The following is a 13,501-nucleotide window of genomic DNA, read 5'->3' on the forward strand; positions in this document are numbered from 1 at the left end:
GACTACTGTATGTACATACATTTTGACACTTTCGAAAAAATAAAACATGGGCGGATTTCCAGTAAACTCACGTAAGGAGTATTGTCATGGACCTTAAAGCATGGTTTTGCAAATGTGCCCATGTGATATACCTTTGGTGACTGAGGTATAGCCTGTGGCCAGGGGCAGTGGCCAGATTGTCCACCTGGGACTGGCTATGTGATAGAAGGTGGGATAGGTTTGACAAGGAAATAAAATGTGCTTGTGGCAATTTGGTCATAGGGTCCTCTCTTCGCCTTCTGCAAGCTGCCAAGGAAAGTGAAGAGGGGCTCAGTATGGAGCCCCACCTTCCCTTTCCATGGTGGCCACCTTGGAAAAGGATTTTCCTTCCTATACCAGTACTCCACAGGGGTCCCGGTGTATGAGAAAAATAGCACCCCAGGTTGCTGCTTTAGAAACCCGGGGTGCTAATGGCCTTCATCCCCCATTGCAAGGGATGGTACAGAGGAGAATTGTCCGGAGCCCTCATGATCCACCCTTGCTTCCGCCATTATCCCCGTTCCAGTTGGAACGGGGGGGATGAACGCCACATTATTCACATTAGCATAACACAAAATGCTAATGGATATGTTGGAAAATCTTATTGAGTCTATGTACTTTACTGAGAGATGTAAAGTAGATGGAGGCTATAAAATTTCTTTTTTTACGTCTATTTTTTTTAACTGTGAAAGGTGGTTCCTAAATGAACCTTTCCTTTTTTGTTTTTTGATGGGTTTTTTTGCAGTAGAGGTTAGAACGTAAGGTGGGGAGGGAAATTAGGGAAGAGGCACCAACCACTAATATGGAGGGGCAGGTGGACAGGGGAAGATGTTGGGCGTGTATTACTTCTATGGTAGGGGGCAGCGTTTCTCATGCTCCTTGATTACAGCTTCAAATGCACTTCGAAAGTGCTTCCCCCTGCAGAGTGGAGTTGCAGTATATACAGAGTACTGTTGTCTTCGAAAGATATGGATGAACAGGCTCTTGTATTGCTTGCAAGGTAGCTGATGGGATTTTGTGTCCCACAGAAGTAGGCTGTGTGGTTACAGTATTGGTTGAGGAAGATGGGGTGGAGGAAGACAGCCTACTACTTGCTAAGAAAGGAACAACTTTTCTGAGAGCATTGCGGTGGTTGGATTTGATGTGGCGGCGCATGGAGGTGGTCCCGTGGAAGTAGTGTCCAGGTAGCCTGCAAATGATTACCAAGTTGCACTCAGTGCATTTCACTTTGGTAGCTTTAGCCTTTGTTACATTCCCAACAGTGGTAAAGAACTGTCACACCCATGATTCTCTCTGGGTGCTTGAGGAAGGCACTTCCTCTACCTCATCATCTTGGTCTTCTTCATGGTCTTTGGAAGTACTGCGCTTTTTTTGTTGTGTAGGTTCTCCAGCTGGTGGTGGTGGCTCTTGGGGAGGAGGGACGGCAATAGCTGATGCCCTTTTTAAGATGAATAGCAGTTTTGCTAATACTCTTCCAAGTATGTGCTTTGTAGTAGATTGTTAATGGATAATGATTAAGTATAGGAGTAAGAGCTGTGCAAGGATACATTTTGAGCTAGGAAGTTCCCAGATCAGTAGAAAATGCAGTTCCGAACTGTCCTCGAAGCACGAACCCGATTGTGAAGCGCAGACACCTTTGCGGACACGTCATCATGCCACGTGCGAGCACATGGTCACGTGGCATTGCCCGGAAGGTCTGTCGCGATGACATCAGACATCGCGGACGGATGCAAAAACAGTGGAAAAAGTTAAGTCTATAGAAGTATTAAAAATTATGCTAGAAGGTGGGAAATGTGAGAGTTTTAAGGTAAAACTTTGTTAATTGGACAATAATGTTGCTATATTGGGCTAAGTATGATATTAGCATGTTGTAGAAAAATAGCATGCACTGGTAATACCCCATGAAATTCACTGAATAAAACCTTGTAAAAGGGACGTTATGGTTACAAGTAAAACCGAGAATCCCAAGAGATTTGCCAGTTATGGTAAGCTATGCAACCATAACTTGCGCCACCACCATGCACTGCTAACACTAACACCTAGGACATCAAGGATGACATCAAAATGCTGCGGGTTTAGATAACTCGAAATGAAGATTACGCAACTGTCATGGCCCCTCGTTATCCAGTTACACTAGGTTCCTGTGACTCACTACGGCAGAAGCCCTGGTAAAGGTCAACTGCTCCTCCAAGGTGATGGCACCCCGCTACAGAGACCCGCTGAATACACATGCCCGAAAGGATGTGGGTAGAAGCATCGCAACGTTCCCAGTTGGTAAGATGCTACGAATCCCTGTCTTTTCTAGATTCTTTTTTTGCCCCTTTTTCCTGCCTTTCTGCGCTCTAGTTTCTCCTCCTTGTTCTTGCCCCTCATTTGTTCGCTCCAACAATTCCCTCTTCCTGACCCTGGATCAGCCTTGGATTGCTTGATCCAAGTTGAAGTTGCTCTTCTATTCCTCCAAGAATTCTCTTGATGAGAACCCAAGCCAAATACCTGGGATGTGTATTCCGCTGACAGTTTACTCCTACAAAATGGATATGTTCCCTGTTGGGAGAGGAGGGGGGTTTGGTCCCCCTGTCTGTTGCTACCCATGCAGCCGGCTGGCCCTATACAGAGACAAACCCGATCGCTTTAATAAAATGGAACTGGCAAAGTTGCTGCTAAGTCCAAAGACTGATCACAATCCTGACAGTATGCAACGCCCAATTTCTCCACCAACCATGGACTAGATACAGTGATTAGGAGTGCAGAAACTGAGATTAGAGAACCTAACCTTGCAGCAAGCCGTAGCAGCCAGGAAGACTATTCCGTTGAGAGCATCCAGAAGCGGGAGCTCTGGTTACAAGTATAATGGAACACCCAAGAAACAAATGTAGTTTCTAGATCATTGCAACATACAGTTTACCTTTTCGCCCCCATTACTTTGACTGACTAAGCTAAAGTGGGTTATTTGGTAACCAGGTTTGGTAGGCAATGCCTTGGATGGGTTACGCCTCTAGTCACTGCTAACAACGCTGTTTTGGGCAACTACACCAATTTTGTGGCATGTTTGAATGCTCTAAAACTGCCTTTTCTCAACAGGAGAATCTGTTAGATTTCATGCAAGGAACAATGGACCCTTTTAGTTACATGACCAAGATCAAGCAGTTCGCTGATGAGACAGGTTGGCAGCAAGTAACCAGAATAAAAGGATGAACTTGCCAGATTAGCCAGGCTGGCTACATCTCCAGAGTCGATTACCCCGGTTCTTCAGCTAGACTATCAGCTTCACAGAACAAAGGAAATAACATGCCCTCAGACCCACTACAACTACGACAGCCCCTGATGCAGACTCTACGCAACCAAAGCCAATGCAGATTGATTCCACCAGATGCCCTCTTTCGAAAGAGGGCAGACATTGCTGGCGTTTATTAGGGTTGTGTGTGTACTGTAGAACCAAGGGACACCTTGTCAAAGATTGTCCAATTGCACTAGGGCGCCGACAGGTAAACTCCAGCTCCCATTCCTAAGTGGGACCTTGACATGGGAGAAACAAGACAGTCTGCGACCTGAATAATCTATGGTTTAACTTATTTCTCAAGGTTCAGTTGTGCCTCTCTAGAACCATTCATTTGACATCCCTGCAGTAGTCAATTCAGAAGCCGCGGTTGAGACGTTTATGGACCATCAATGGATTAGGCAACAAGGTATCTCTGTTATACCCAAGAACTACGTACAAGAACTACGTGCATTTCCATGAAAGGAGTTGATAGTCGATGCCCGTGTTCTGGACCAGTTGTGAGAAGAATGCTTAGATTTGTTCTTAAGGTTTCGGTCAGCATTTGGAACAAATCGTATTCAACATGATCAAAGCTGTGCATTACCCAGATAATATTAGGTATGCCTTGGCTGAAGAATAAGCCAGCAGTAACCATTTCATTTGGCTAACATTGTTTTGTTAGTGCCCAGACAACAGGAAGGGAGACTTCTACACAGGAAAGCCTTACCATCGCCACTATGCAGACACACCCTAAGGAATATATGGACTTTGAGGACGCATTTTTCTGATCTGGACGAAGTCCTGTTGCCAGCCCATGATCAGAAGACTGTTCGATTGACCTTATACCTACTTCCGTATTCCCTTTGAAAGGATGTATATACTCTCAGAACTGGATAAGGAGGACCTCAGGAGTTACCTCGATAAAAATCTGAAAAATAAAGAATGAACCGATTGTCCCCTCTAAAGCACCAGGAGACGCTTCCTTATTTTTTGTCCCCAATAAGGATACAACAGAGCTCTGTTCATGCTTGGATTATCAAGAGCTTTATAAGATTTCTATAAAGGACAAGTATCCCCTGCCTCTGAACACCGATATTATCAAAGCAGTCAGAGGAGCTACCATTTACTCGAAATTAGATCCGATAGTCGCTTACCCCAGTGATGAGTGGAAGGCTGCATTTCAAACTCCCTTTCGGCTCTACAAATACGGGTGGGCTCTACAAATACGGGTGATGCCCTTTGGGTTGGCCAATGTGCCCACAGTATTTCAACCTTTTGTGGACCACATATTTCCAGAGCTCCTCTTTGGCTCTGTAATCGTCTATCTAGACAACAATTTATTTCCACCAAGACATAAAAGGAAAACGCAGATCATGTATCAGAAGGTTTGAAACATTTTCGGGACAATCAACTGAAGGACAAATTGGGGAAATGCCTCTTCAATGGTACTTCAGTGGTGGTGCATTGTGTCCTCCAAAAGTATAGAAAACAGATCCATGAAAGATAGACGCGATTATGCTGTGGCCCTCCCAGTCTTTGCTTAAACATGTACAGCAGTTGCTTGGCCACAACAGTTTCTATAGGAAGTTCATACCGAATTTCTCCCAGCGGATCCAACCTCTTACCAACTTACTAAAGAAAGGAACTAGGTTTGCATGGTCCCAAAGACTGCAGAGGCATTCCAGGACTTGAGGACAAACTTTATTCAAGCTCCAACTGGATATTATAAAATCATTTGTGCTGGAAGCAGACACATCAGATGGAGCTTGTTGGAGCTCTTTCACTCCAACAAGAGGATGACAAGCTGAAACATCCCATTGTCTGTTATTCAAGAACAATCACTTCCAGCGAATGGAATTCTTCTGTTTTGGAAAGAGCTTTTGACACCAAAATGAACTTGCCAAGAATGGAGACACCTCTTATTCGGCACTAGACACCCTGCAGAGTTCAGGACCGATCACAAGAACTTACAAACAGTACAAGTTCATTGTTGGGAGCTCCAACAATGAAAGTACAGTCAGAACATAAGAGATACAACTCTAGTGGGTTAGATACAAACTACTGTGCGCTATTCTCCAAACTACATTGTCCACTGCACTAAAATGACGGCTGCGAAAAACCTCAAAAGATGGGAACCACCCACTAAGGGTTCCAAATTAATATTAGTGTTTAAGTGGTAATTTTGAGACAATATTTGCGCTCTGTATGTGTCATATTGGGCTCAATAATGTCAATGCAAATGAAAGGTTATTTCACAATTGTTAGTTGAGTAACTAAGCAAAATCTTGAGATATGCGATATCTTGAAGTTGCAAAATTTGTATTTTTATTTCTTAAAGTTCACAGATCAGACGACACGTCGACCAGCTTGGTCGTTATCAAGGCTGTGTAATAATCATTATTCCCAATTTTGAGAAAACAGAGAAAACCAAAAGAAGAAATAGACGAAGCATTAACAAAATAAGTCGAAACTAAAAATTGCGCATACAACACAGATTGTAGGCACTGAGGGAAGCAATGTGTCATGGACAAAATTCTGAAAAAGAAAAAAATTCAATTTAAAGTCAACATTAGACATTGTATCATCATGAAATAAATATATACCATGGATGATACATTATTGAGGTCTAAAATACAAGTAAAGATAAAAGCAATGTAGATCACCGCAGAAATTACAGTGACCCGTGCAAGATCCAGTGTCCAGAAAACATTGGTCACCCCCCATATAGTGATAGATGCGAGTTGTGGATAGTATTTTAAACCGTGTTTATGCAACCATCCCTTTGTGGGTTCTCCACCCTGAGGCATGCTAAAGAAATATTGCAAGTGAATACCAAATAAACATGGCTTTCCAAAAAAACTGGAAAGGCTTTCCCAAAACTGCAATATCAATAAAGATGCATATGGTATGATTCCCTAGTTGTTGTGTACAGGATAATGTGTATCGTTATTGTATTAAAGTATATAAGAAAACCTACCTCAGGGACCATTCGTCCCATTTCTTTTTATTGTGTTTTCACTGTATAATCCAAAATTCCAATGAGAATAATCTCTTGTTGAAAAAGTAGAATAATGGCAGGTAATGTATCCCGGTGGATATATAGTCGAAAAAACTTCAGGGAGTTGGTCTCTCCATTCAAATTATTTGTTATCTTAAATAAAAAAGAAAACTAAGGCATGCAATGAGTGCAATTAGGCCATATCCTCCTACTAATTTCATAAAGTTCTAAGCGATAGGCAATCAAAGTTATTCCATAACCAGAAAGCACCAAAAAGGCCATTAGGTTTCGATTAATAATTGACGCTCTGAGAGAGCAAATAGATTCAAAAGATATAAAGTCGGGTATTGGTCCGTTTGAGACAATATCCCGACATAAGATATAGAAGCCGTCTTGTATAATTGCGCGTGCAGTTGAAAACAGAGAAGATGGTGCTCACCTGCTGCCAAATCATTGAAGTGCATTGTAGTATATAATAGGGGTTCAATCCCCAAAAACGAAGTCCATGCCTGAATGGCGTCCCCAAAGGTAATGTTCTTCGGGTCCTGTGTTTGGAATAGCATTATTCAGGAAACGCCGCAATGACGTCACACATGATTATGCGTGTGATGTCATGATGTCAACAAAAAACATCATACACCCGCAAAACCAAGGCGGGTTAAAACAGAAAATGTTCTTTTGGGAGTTGAAAGCTGTTTAAAACTAGATTGTTAACACTAGAGGTTACCAGTGTCTCGTGATGTTAATATTGCATGTGCTATGCTAAAAATATTTATATCTTGAATGTTGTGCCAATTCCAATTGTCATGACAACCAAATTTATTTCGGTTTCAATAACATCAACTTGAGGCTGATTCGAAGGGTATGTCGCTTAGAATCCTTAGAATTAAGGTTGGGGAACCAATGAAGCATAGACACTGGATAATTAATTTATCATTAGTCAGAAATGGAATGTACATGTTGATTATGAATGTTATCAAAGAATAGAAGAACAAAGTAATGAAAGTGACAAATTACAGAAATACATACATTTTGTGGTCTGTGTTTAAACCGTATTTTGTAGATCTCAAAAAATTAATTAATTTTGATTCCATTTTGTGCAATTTCAAGTGTAAATTTCCTCCCCTTTTTAGCTTTCATCAAGCCAATGAACCACAAATCGTCTAGGTTTGCCATCTGGTGTTGCTGTTACCAATGCAATGCCAAAGGCAATTTCGGGTCTGGATTCCTTAAATTTGATAGATACTCACATATTGTCAGAGCCCAGCAGGGGCCAAGTGTAGCAGCCACCAGTGTGGGGGCCTATTTATCCGGTAGATGCCATCTCTGTCCCTCTTGTAGGAATATCAGGTGGGGAAGAGTGGCATCTACTGGACCAAAACGGCATCAGGAGCAAACGAAGACCCGAAGACTACAACTCCCAGCAGCCTCGGGAGCAGCACACTCAGGGACTGGCACGCAGGGCCTGCAACCCGTGCGGACAACGCCCCGGTTATCGCGCATGCGCGAGACGGGTTCGCGCATGCGCAAGCCCCGAAACCCTGTTCGCGCTCGACTTCCTCACGGGCGGACGCATCCTGCAGAGCTCCGAGAGTGCGCAACTCCTACGCGGAGCTCCGAAAAGGCACAACTCCTACGCGGGGCCATCCCTCGCCCAGACTACATCACCGCGGCCCCGCGGCATCAAAGATAAGTACTTTAACAGTTCCGAACCGCTAACTGCATGAAGCCTCGGGGAGAATTGGCCCGGGGAGGCACCGGTTCACTGCAGGAGACTTACATGCCATTCTGGGGATCAGGCGCATGATAATTACTAACCGCATGTGGAATTGTGTGCGAGCCTATCTGTGGTAGAAACAAGCTACGTGAACGCACGCACTAATTCCTTCTCATTTGACAGACGCAGCTCACGGTTTCCAAGGCACCGCTGGGGGGGCCCGCAGGCAAAACCGGACATCGGACAAGTACCGAAGCTAAGTTTTTTCACAGTTTCTTTGGGATTACGTTTTGTGTCACTAACTGCCTGGTACTGGACCAGTACAAACCCAGATTGTGCTGTATGGGTGTTCCTTGCATGGGGTTTCCAACCAATGGGTGGGCTGTGGGCGGTAACACAGTGTAATTGGCACTGAAGTAAGTGTCAACTAACGGAGCCAATGTTGAAGTAACACAGTGTATTGACACTGAAGTAAGTGTCAACTAACGGAGCCATTGCTGAAGTAAGCAATGCTTGGAGCTAGCTTATGAATCGGTGTTAATAATAAGCTAAGCATATCACCCTACGCAGTGCAGTAAGACAGTGTATGATTGTTGTGATGCTCATGAGTGCATGCAAGGATGTATTGATCAAAGGTGTTTAGAGTGACCAACCAAGCATCAAGAGATCAGGAGCATGTCTTTCCCCTAACCCCTACCTAACCATAACTCCTCCCTTAACCTCTACCCGGTGATCCTACAACCCCACACCTATCCAACCCGTGGACCCTAACCCTCTTTCCCCGTGGTGGTTGCGGTTTCCTGTGTGCATTAAGTCCCAGGCGCCAAAACTGCTAAGGGGAGGAAGGAGTTCGTGCTACTTCTGCGCTGGATCAAGAGCCTACGACACATATGCGTACCTGCATGTGTCTGATGATGCTGCCTATATAGTGCTTGCCACATACACATAAAATAGCATCTACTACGAAACAAGTTTTACAACTGAAAATCTGAAATCTCAATTACATACCACAACCATCATTAGATGTTAGGCATTTGTCTAACGCATTTGCGTTGCCATATTTATAGAAATCACGACCTCCTTGAAGCCAATTAGTCCTTTGCATAGATTGTGCTGAGTCTAGAAAGGATGGGCAGAGTTTTTGCTTAATTGTGGGTGCTGTAGTAAATGTCAATTTGGGGTAATTGGTCAAAAAAGGTGCCAAATCCTTATCCAATTTGAGAATGGGCCAGTGTTTGGCTGCCATAGAGTGCCACTGTCCCTCGAGAAACTGAGTAATTATAGCAATTAGTTGTGGTTTAGCTTTATCAGTTTGACTATCTTTAAGCAGATATAATTGTTTTTTGTGTGAGCAAATTGTTCAGCTGCCTCTTTGATGATGTTATGATGATAGCCTCTGTCTAAAGAACGTTGTGGGAGTAAATTGCACTCTTGTTTGTAGTCCGTATCCAGACTACAGTTCCTTCTAGCTCTGTAGAATTCCCCACCAGGAATATTATTTAGTGCTAATAGTGGTTTGTTTTTGTCCATTATGAATCAGGCTTTGCTGAGAAGGAAATGCAAAATTGTGTTCATGCAGCTGAACACAGCGAAGAGATGTTATTATAACACTGTGACTCTTAGCAGACTGTAAGACTGTCAGCTATCCTTTATCACAGAGAAACAGCCTTGACTGCAGGGCTGCAGAGATAGCATGACTGAGATTTTAAGTTTCTGCAGAGTCCTTCTGTGTCCTGCAAGAGAAGGAATGTTAACACAATATGCCTTGCTCTCTTAGAATATTTTAGAAGAACATGTCATTGTGTTCCAGCACAGTTCATGCTAGAACAATTTATGTACGTAGGTCGAAAAATGACGTTTTCCATGGAATGCTTCTACGCATGTAATGTACGTCAATGCCACTATCTATAACGGTGGATTTCTGTTGAGTGGAGAGGAGGGAGGAAGCTAATGAGCTCTCAGTACTAAGGTGTGCTGGGAGGGCTGGTATTGCTGAGCTCTCATTGCCAGAGTGGGCAGATTGCCCATTTGCTAGGACGCTCATTGCTATGCCGTGCCGAGTGCAAATGCTAGTGCGACAGCTGACTTCTGCTGCCCCAAGCACATTACACTGTGTTCCGTATAAATATCTCTCTCTGTGTCTTTGTGATCTTATTTTGTTTCCATAGTATAATATCTGGGAACTTACACCACAGCTTGCAAGCATGTCTTAAACCTGAGAGCAGTCTCTGGTAGTGCCAAGTCCAGACGAACCAGGATATGCGTGTCATCAACATAGCCATAGCAATTGAAGCCATCGGAGGCGATCAGTTTCGTAAGCAGCTGGACATAAATATTAAACAAAACCAGTGAAATGATGGAGCCTTGAGGGACACCACAAGAATGTCCAGTAGAGGCAGAGATAAAAGAAAGAAAAAGATACCAAGACCGATCCAAGAGGAAGGATGCGAACCAGTTCAGCATCACCCCCTAGAGGTCAGTCCCAGCAAGGCAACTCAATAGGATAGCATGATCAATGGTGTCAAAGGAGGTAGACAGGTCAGTGAGTTCTCCAGAAAAGTGGTAAGCAAGAGGACAGACCAAAGATTCAAGCAGTTGATCAAAAATGGCAACAAAGAAATAGGCCAAAAATGAGTAAGCACCAAAGAATCAAGAGTCAGTTTCTTCAGTAGAAGAATCACCAATGTGTGCTTAAGAGAGGCTGGGATGGAACCAGTTTTTAAAGGACTCATTTACTGCTTGTGTAACTAGTGGGGCAATTTGGACTATCACCTCCTTTAACACCCAAAGAGGAATAGAGTCAGTAGGCGAGGCAGATTTAAGCCTTCCATAGACTGCTATACTTTCCTCGGAGGAAGGGGCTGGGTAGGGCAGCGACCACCTCAAAAGAAACAGGAGAAGGGCACACCTTAAAGATCGGAATATTCTCACGAATGTCAGCAATTTTTTTTCCCCCTTGCAATCAGAGACAGTGAGTCACATAAAAACTGACGCAGTCACTGCCTCAGCAGGAACAGAGGACAGCAACTGGACCACTTTACATAATTCTCAGGGATGCTAACGCAACATTTCTACCTGTTGGGAGAAAAGGGCACATTTTTTCTTCCGATATTGCCTTACGATATAGACCAGTAGCAAGCTGGAAGATTCGGCTGGCTGACAGGCAGTAATTAGTGCACCAAATGCGCTCAGCCTACCGTCGCTGGAGGCGAAGAGCGTGGAGGCAGTCATTAAACCAAGGTTTAGATACCCCACTAGTTTTCAATACCTTTAGTGCGGGGACACAGTCAGCGATCAAAGTAAATGCCTGCTCAATAATGCTAAAATCAAGAGAGGAGTGGACTGCAGATAAAGATTGCATCTGGCTTACAATCAGTTCCTGCAAGGCAGATCGCCTGTTATGGCCCATCTACTTACAAGCTTCATGGATAGCAATAGGTCTGACCAACTTCAAAGAGAACGAGATAAGGAAGTGATCAGACCAAACAAATGGGAAAAACCAAATTATTTGAGATCACCACACGAGAACGAGAAAAGGAAGTGGGATTTTTAGAAAAGTGTAAGCTGGTGACTTTTGTTCAGTTTTAAGTGAGCTACGCGTACACCCTAAAACAGCTATGCCTCTCAGAAATACTTCATAACAGCTCTACCAGCATTGCGCAATGACAGAAGACAAACCCATTAGGGTGGTCCAACGTCAATTAAATTCTCGCTCTCGGAAGAGAGCGCAAACCTCACTTCTGATATTAGAGACTTTTGCCAAGCAAAAGCTTTTTCTGTTGCACCTTTGACACTATCAGACAAACTCATTAACTCGTTGCAATGTCTGACTGAGGGGTGGCCTTAGAAATCCCTGATGATGTATTGATTGACCTTGCAGACTCCTCACCCATCAAGCTAAAGTCAGGTGATTCGGCACCTGCCCGAAGTGCAATGGGTACCCTTACCGCAGCTTTGCCACCTTATACTCAATTGGACATGCCTACGCCACCAATAACTCCACCCATTGCCAAACAGACGGACTATCCCAGCCCATCTGATAAGCTTAAAACAAGATTTGAACAATTTGGGATTTGTTAAGGTGGAGAATTTTCCCTCCCTCCCCACATGTAATAGCGTGATCACTAACAATCAGACAAACTATCCCAGGCCGTCTGTGGGGCATATACAAGATCCTAACGCATTGGGACATGACAAGGTGGAGGTTCTGCCACTCCCCCACATCTAATAGAGTGATCTTTATTGACAACTCACACTCTGCAAATTGCAGCCCCCTAACTTCACTTGTTCCAGCTCCACTTGATGGGGTTGTGCCTCCGACAATGGAAAATGTTAATACCCGAGAGGGGTCAGCCTGTATACATCCTCTGCCACTCTCCTATCTATCTCAGTCTCCCATTATGTTCACCAATTCATCAATGACTTCCTCGCCATTATCAGTGCCTTATGACGATCCTACACCAAGAAGAGTGTCTCTTCCACAACAAGCTCTTCCACCACTTCTTGAGGCGACCCTAGGGGCTATGAACACAGCGTTTGTCACTGTAGCTTAACTTTATGAAGTGATGTATGCCAAAATACAAAAATTATCTATTGCATAAAAGGGAGTTGACTGAAGGGGGGGCAAAAAGTAACATAGCTATGTTTGTCCCTATTGAGGATAGAACTAATACGAGGCCACACTCAAATGGAGATAACATGGACCTACGCTTGCAAGGGTCCCGCGAGAAGTGCTCATACACATAAACCTATTAAAAAAAAATAAAAAAAAAAAAAACAGTGACATAGGCAACTTACAAGAAAGAACCAAATAGCACAAATCCCAGTGGTAGTTGTGCCTAAACACTCATCCGCCTTTTACAATTTTTTGCAAACAGGACATCATCAGCACAAATGATTAAAAGATTTAAAAAAACAAAAATCAGAATGCATCACCTAAATCTTCTCAAACAAGATTGTGAAATTTTTTTACAAGCATTAACATTACCCACCAAACAGCATCCAAACAAAAAATAAAATAACATAAAAATAAGCCAAAATAGCTACGTGAAAAAAAAAAAAACATTTTGACATGGGCTCAACTTTTACCAACCAAATAAACTCCCCCATGGATTATGCACCCCTTGATGAACTAATACAAGCAATTCAGACACAAAGTAGCAATACTGATAAACAAGAGACTTTGCCCATAACAGAATATCGACCTTTCAGAGAAATGACAGTGGCAAACGATACTGAAAATAGTGGTAATTCGCAGTCCTTGATAAAATGATCGTACATTCCTCATGTTAGAACAGAGAAGGAACGAGATTGCTAAATCGATTGCACTTTTACAATTAGTCACCAAAAAAAAAAAGAAAAGCCTTTGATAAAACAAAGCATGGACAGGGTGAAGTACTCCGTCAGTGAACATTTAAAAGTTTCCAACAAAACCAATATCAAAAGTGATGTGACAGTCTTGAATCCAAATGTTGACAAAAAAAAAACTAATTCCACAATTTTGGGCTCT

The 13,501-nt window shown here is 43.1% G+C and overlaps 1 protein-coding gene across 3 annotated transcripts in view; it reads right to left on the reverse strand.

Moving 5' to 3' along the window:
• SLC38A9 (solute carrier family 38 member 9) overlaps window positions 1-13,501 on the reverse strand; it is a 1,177,634-nt gene that overhangs the window by 1,139,761 nt on the left and 24,372 nt on the right. The window lies entirely within an intron of this gene.

Source organism: Ambystoma mexicanum, chromosome 6p, assembly GCF_040938575.1.
Source record: "Ambystoma mexicanum isolate Mex_15411 chromosome 6p, UKY_AmexF1_1, whole genome shotgun sequence".
Taxonomy (NCBI): Eukaryota; Metazoa; Chordata; class Amphibia; order Caudata; family Ambystomatidae; genus Ambystoma; species Ambystoma mexicanum.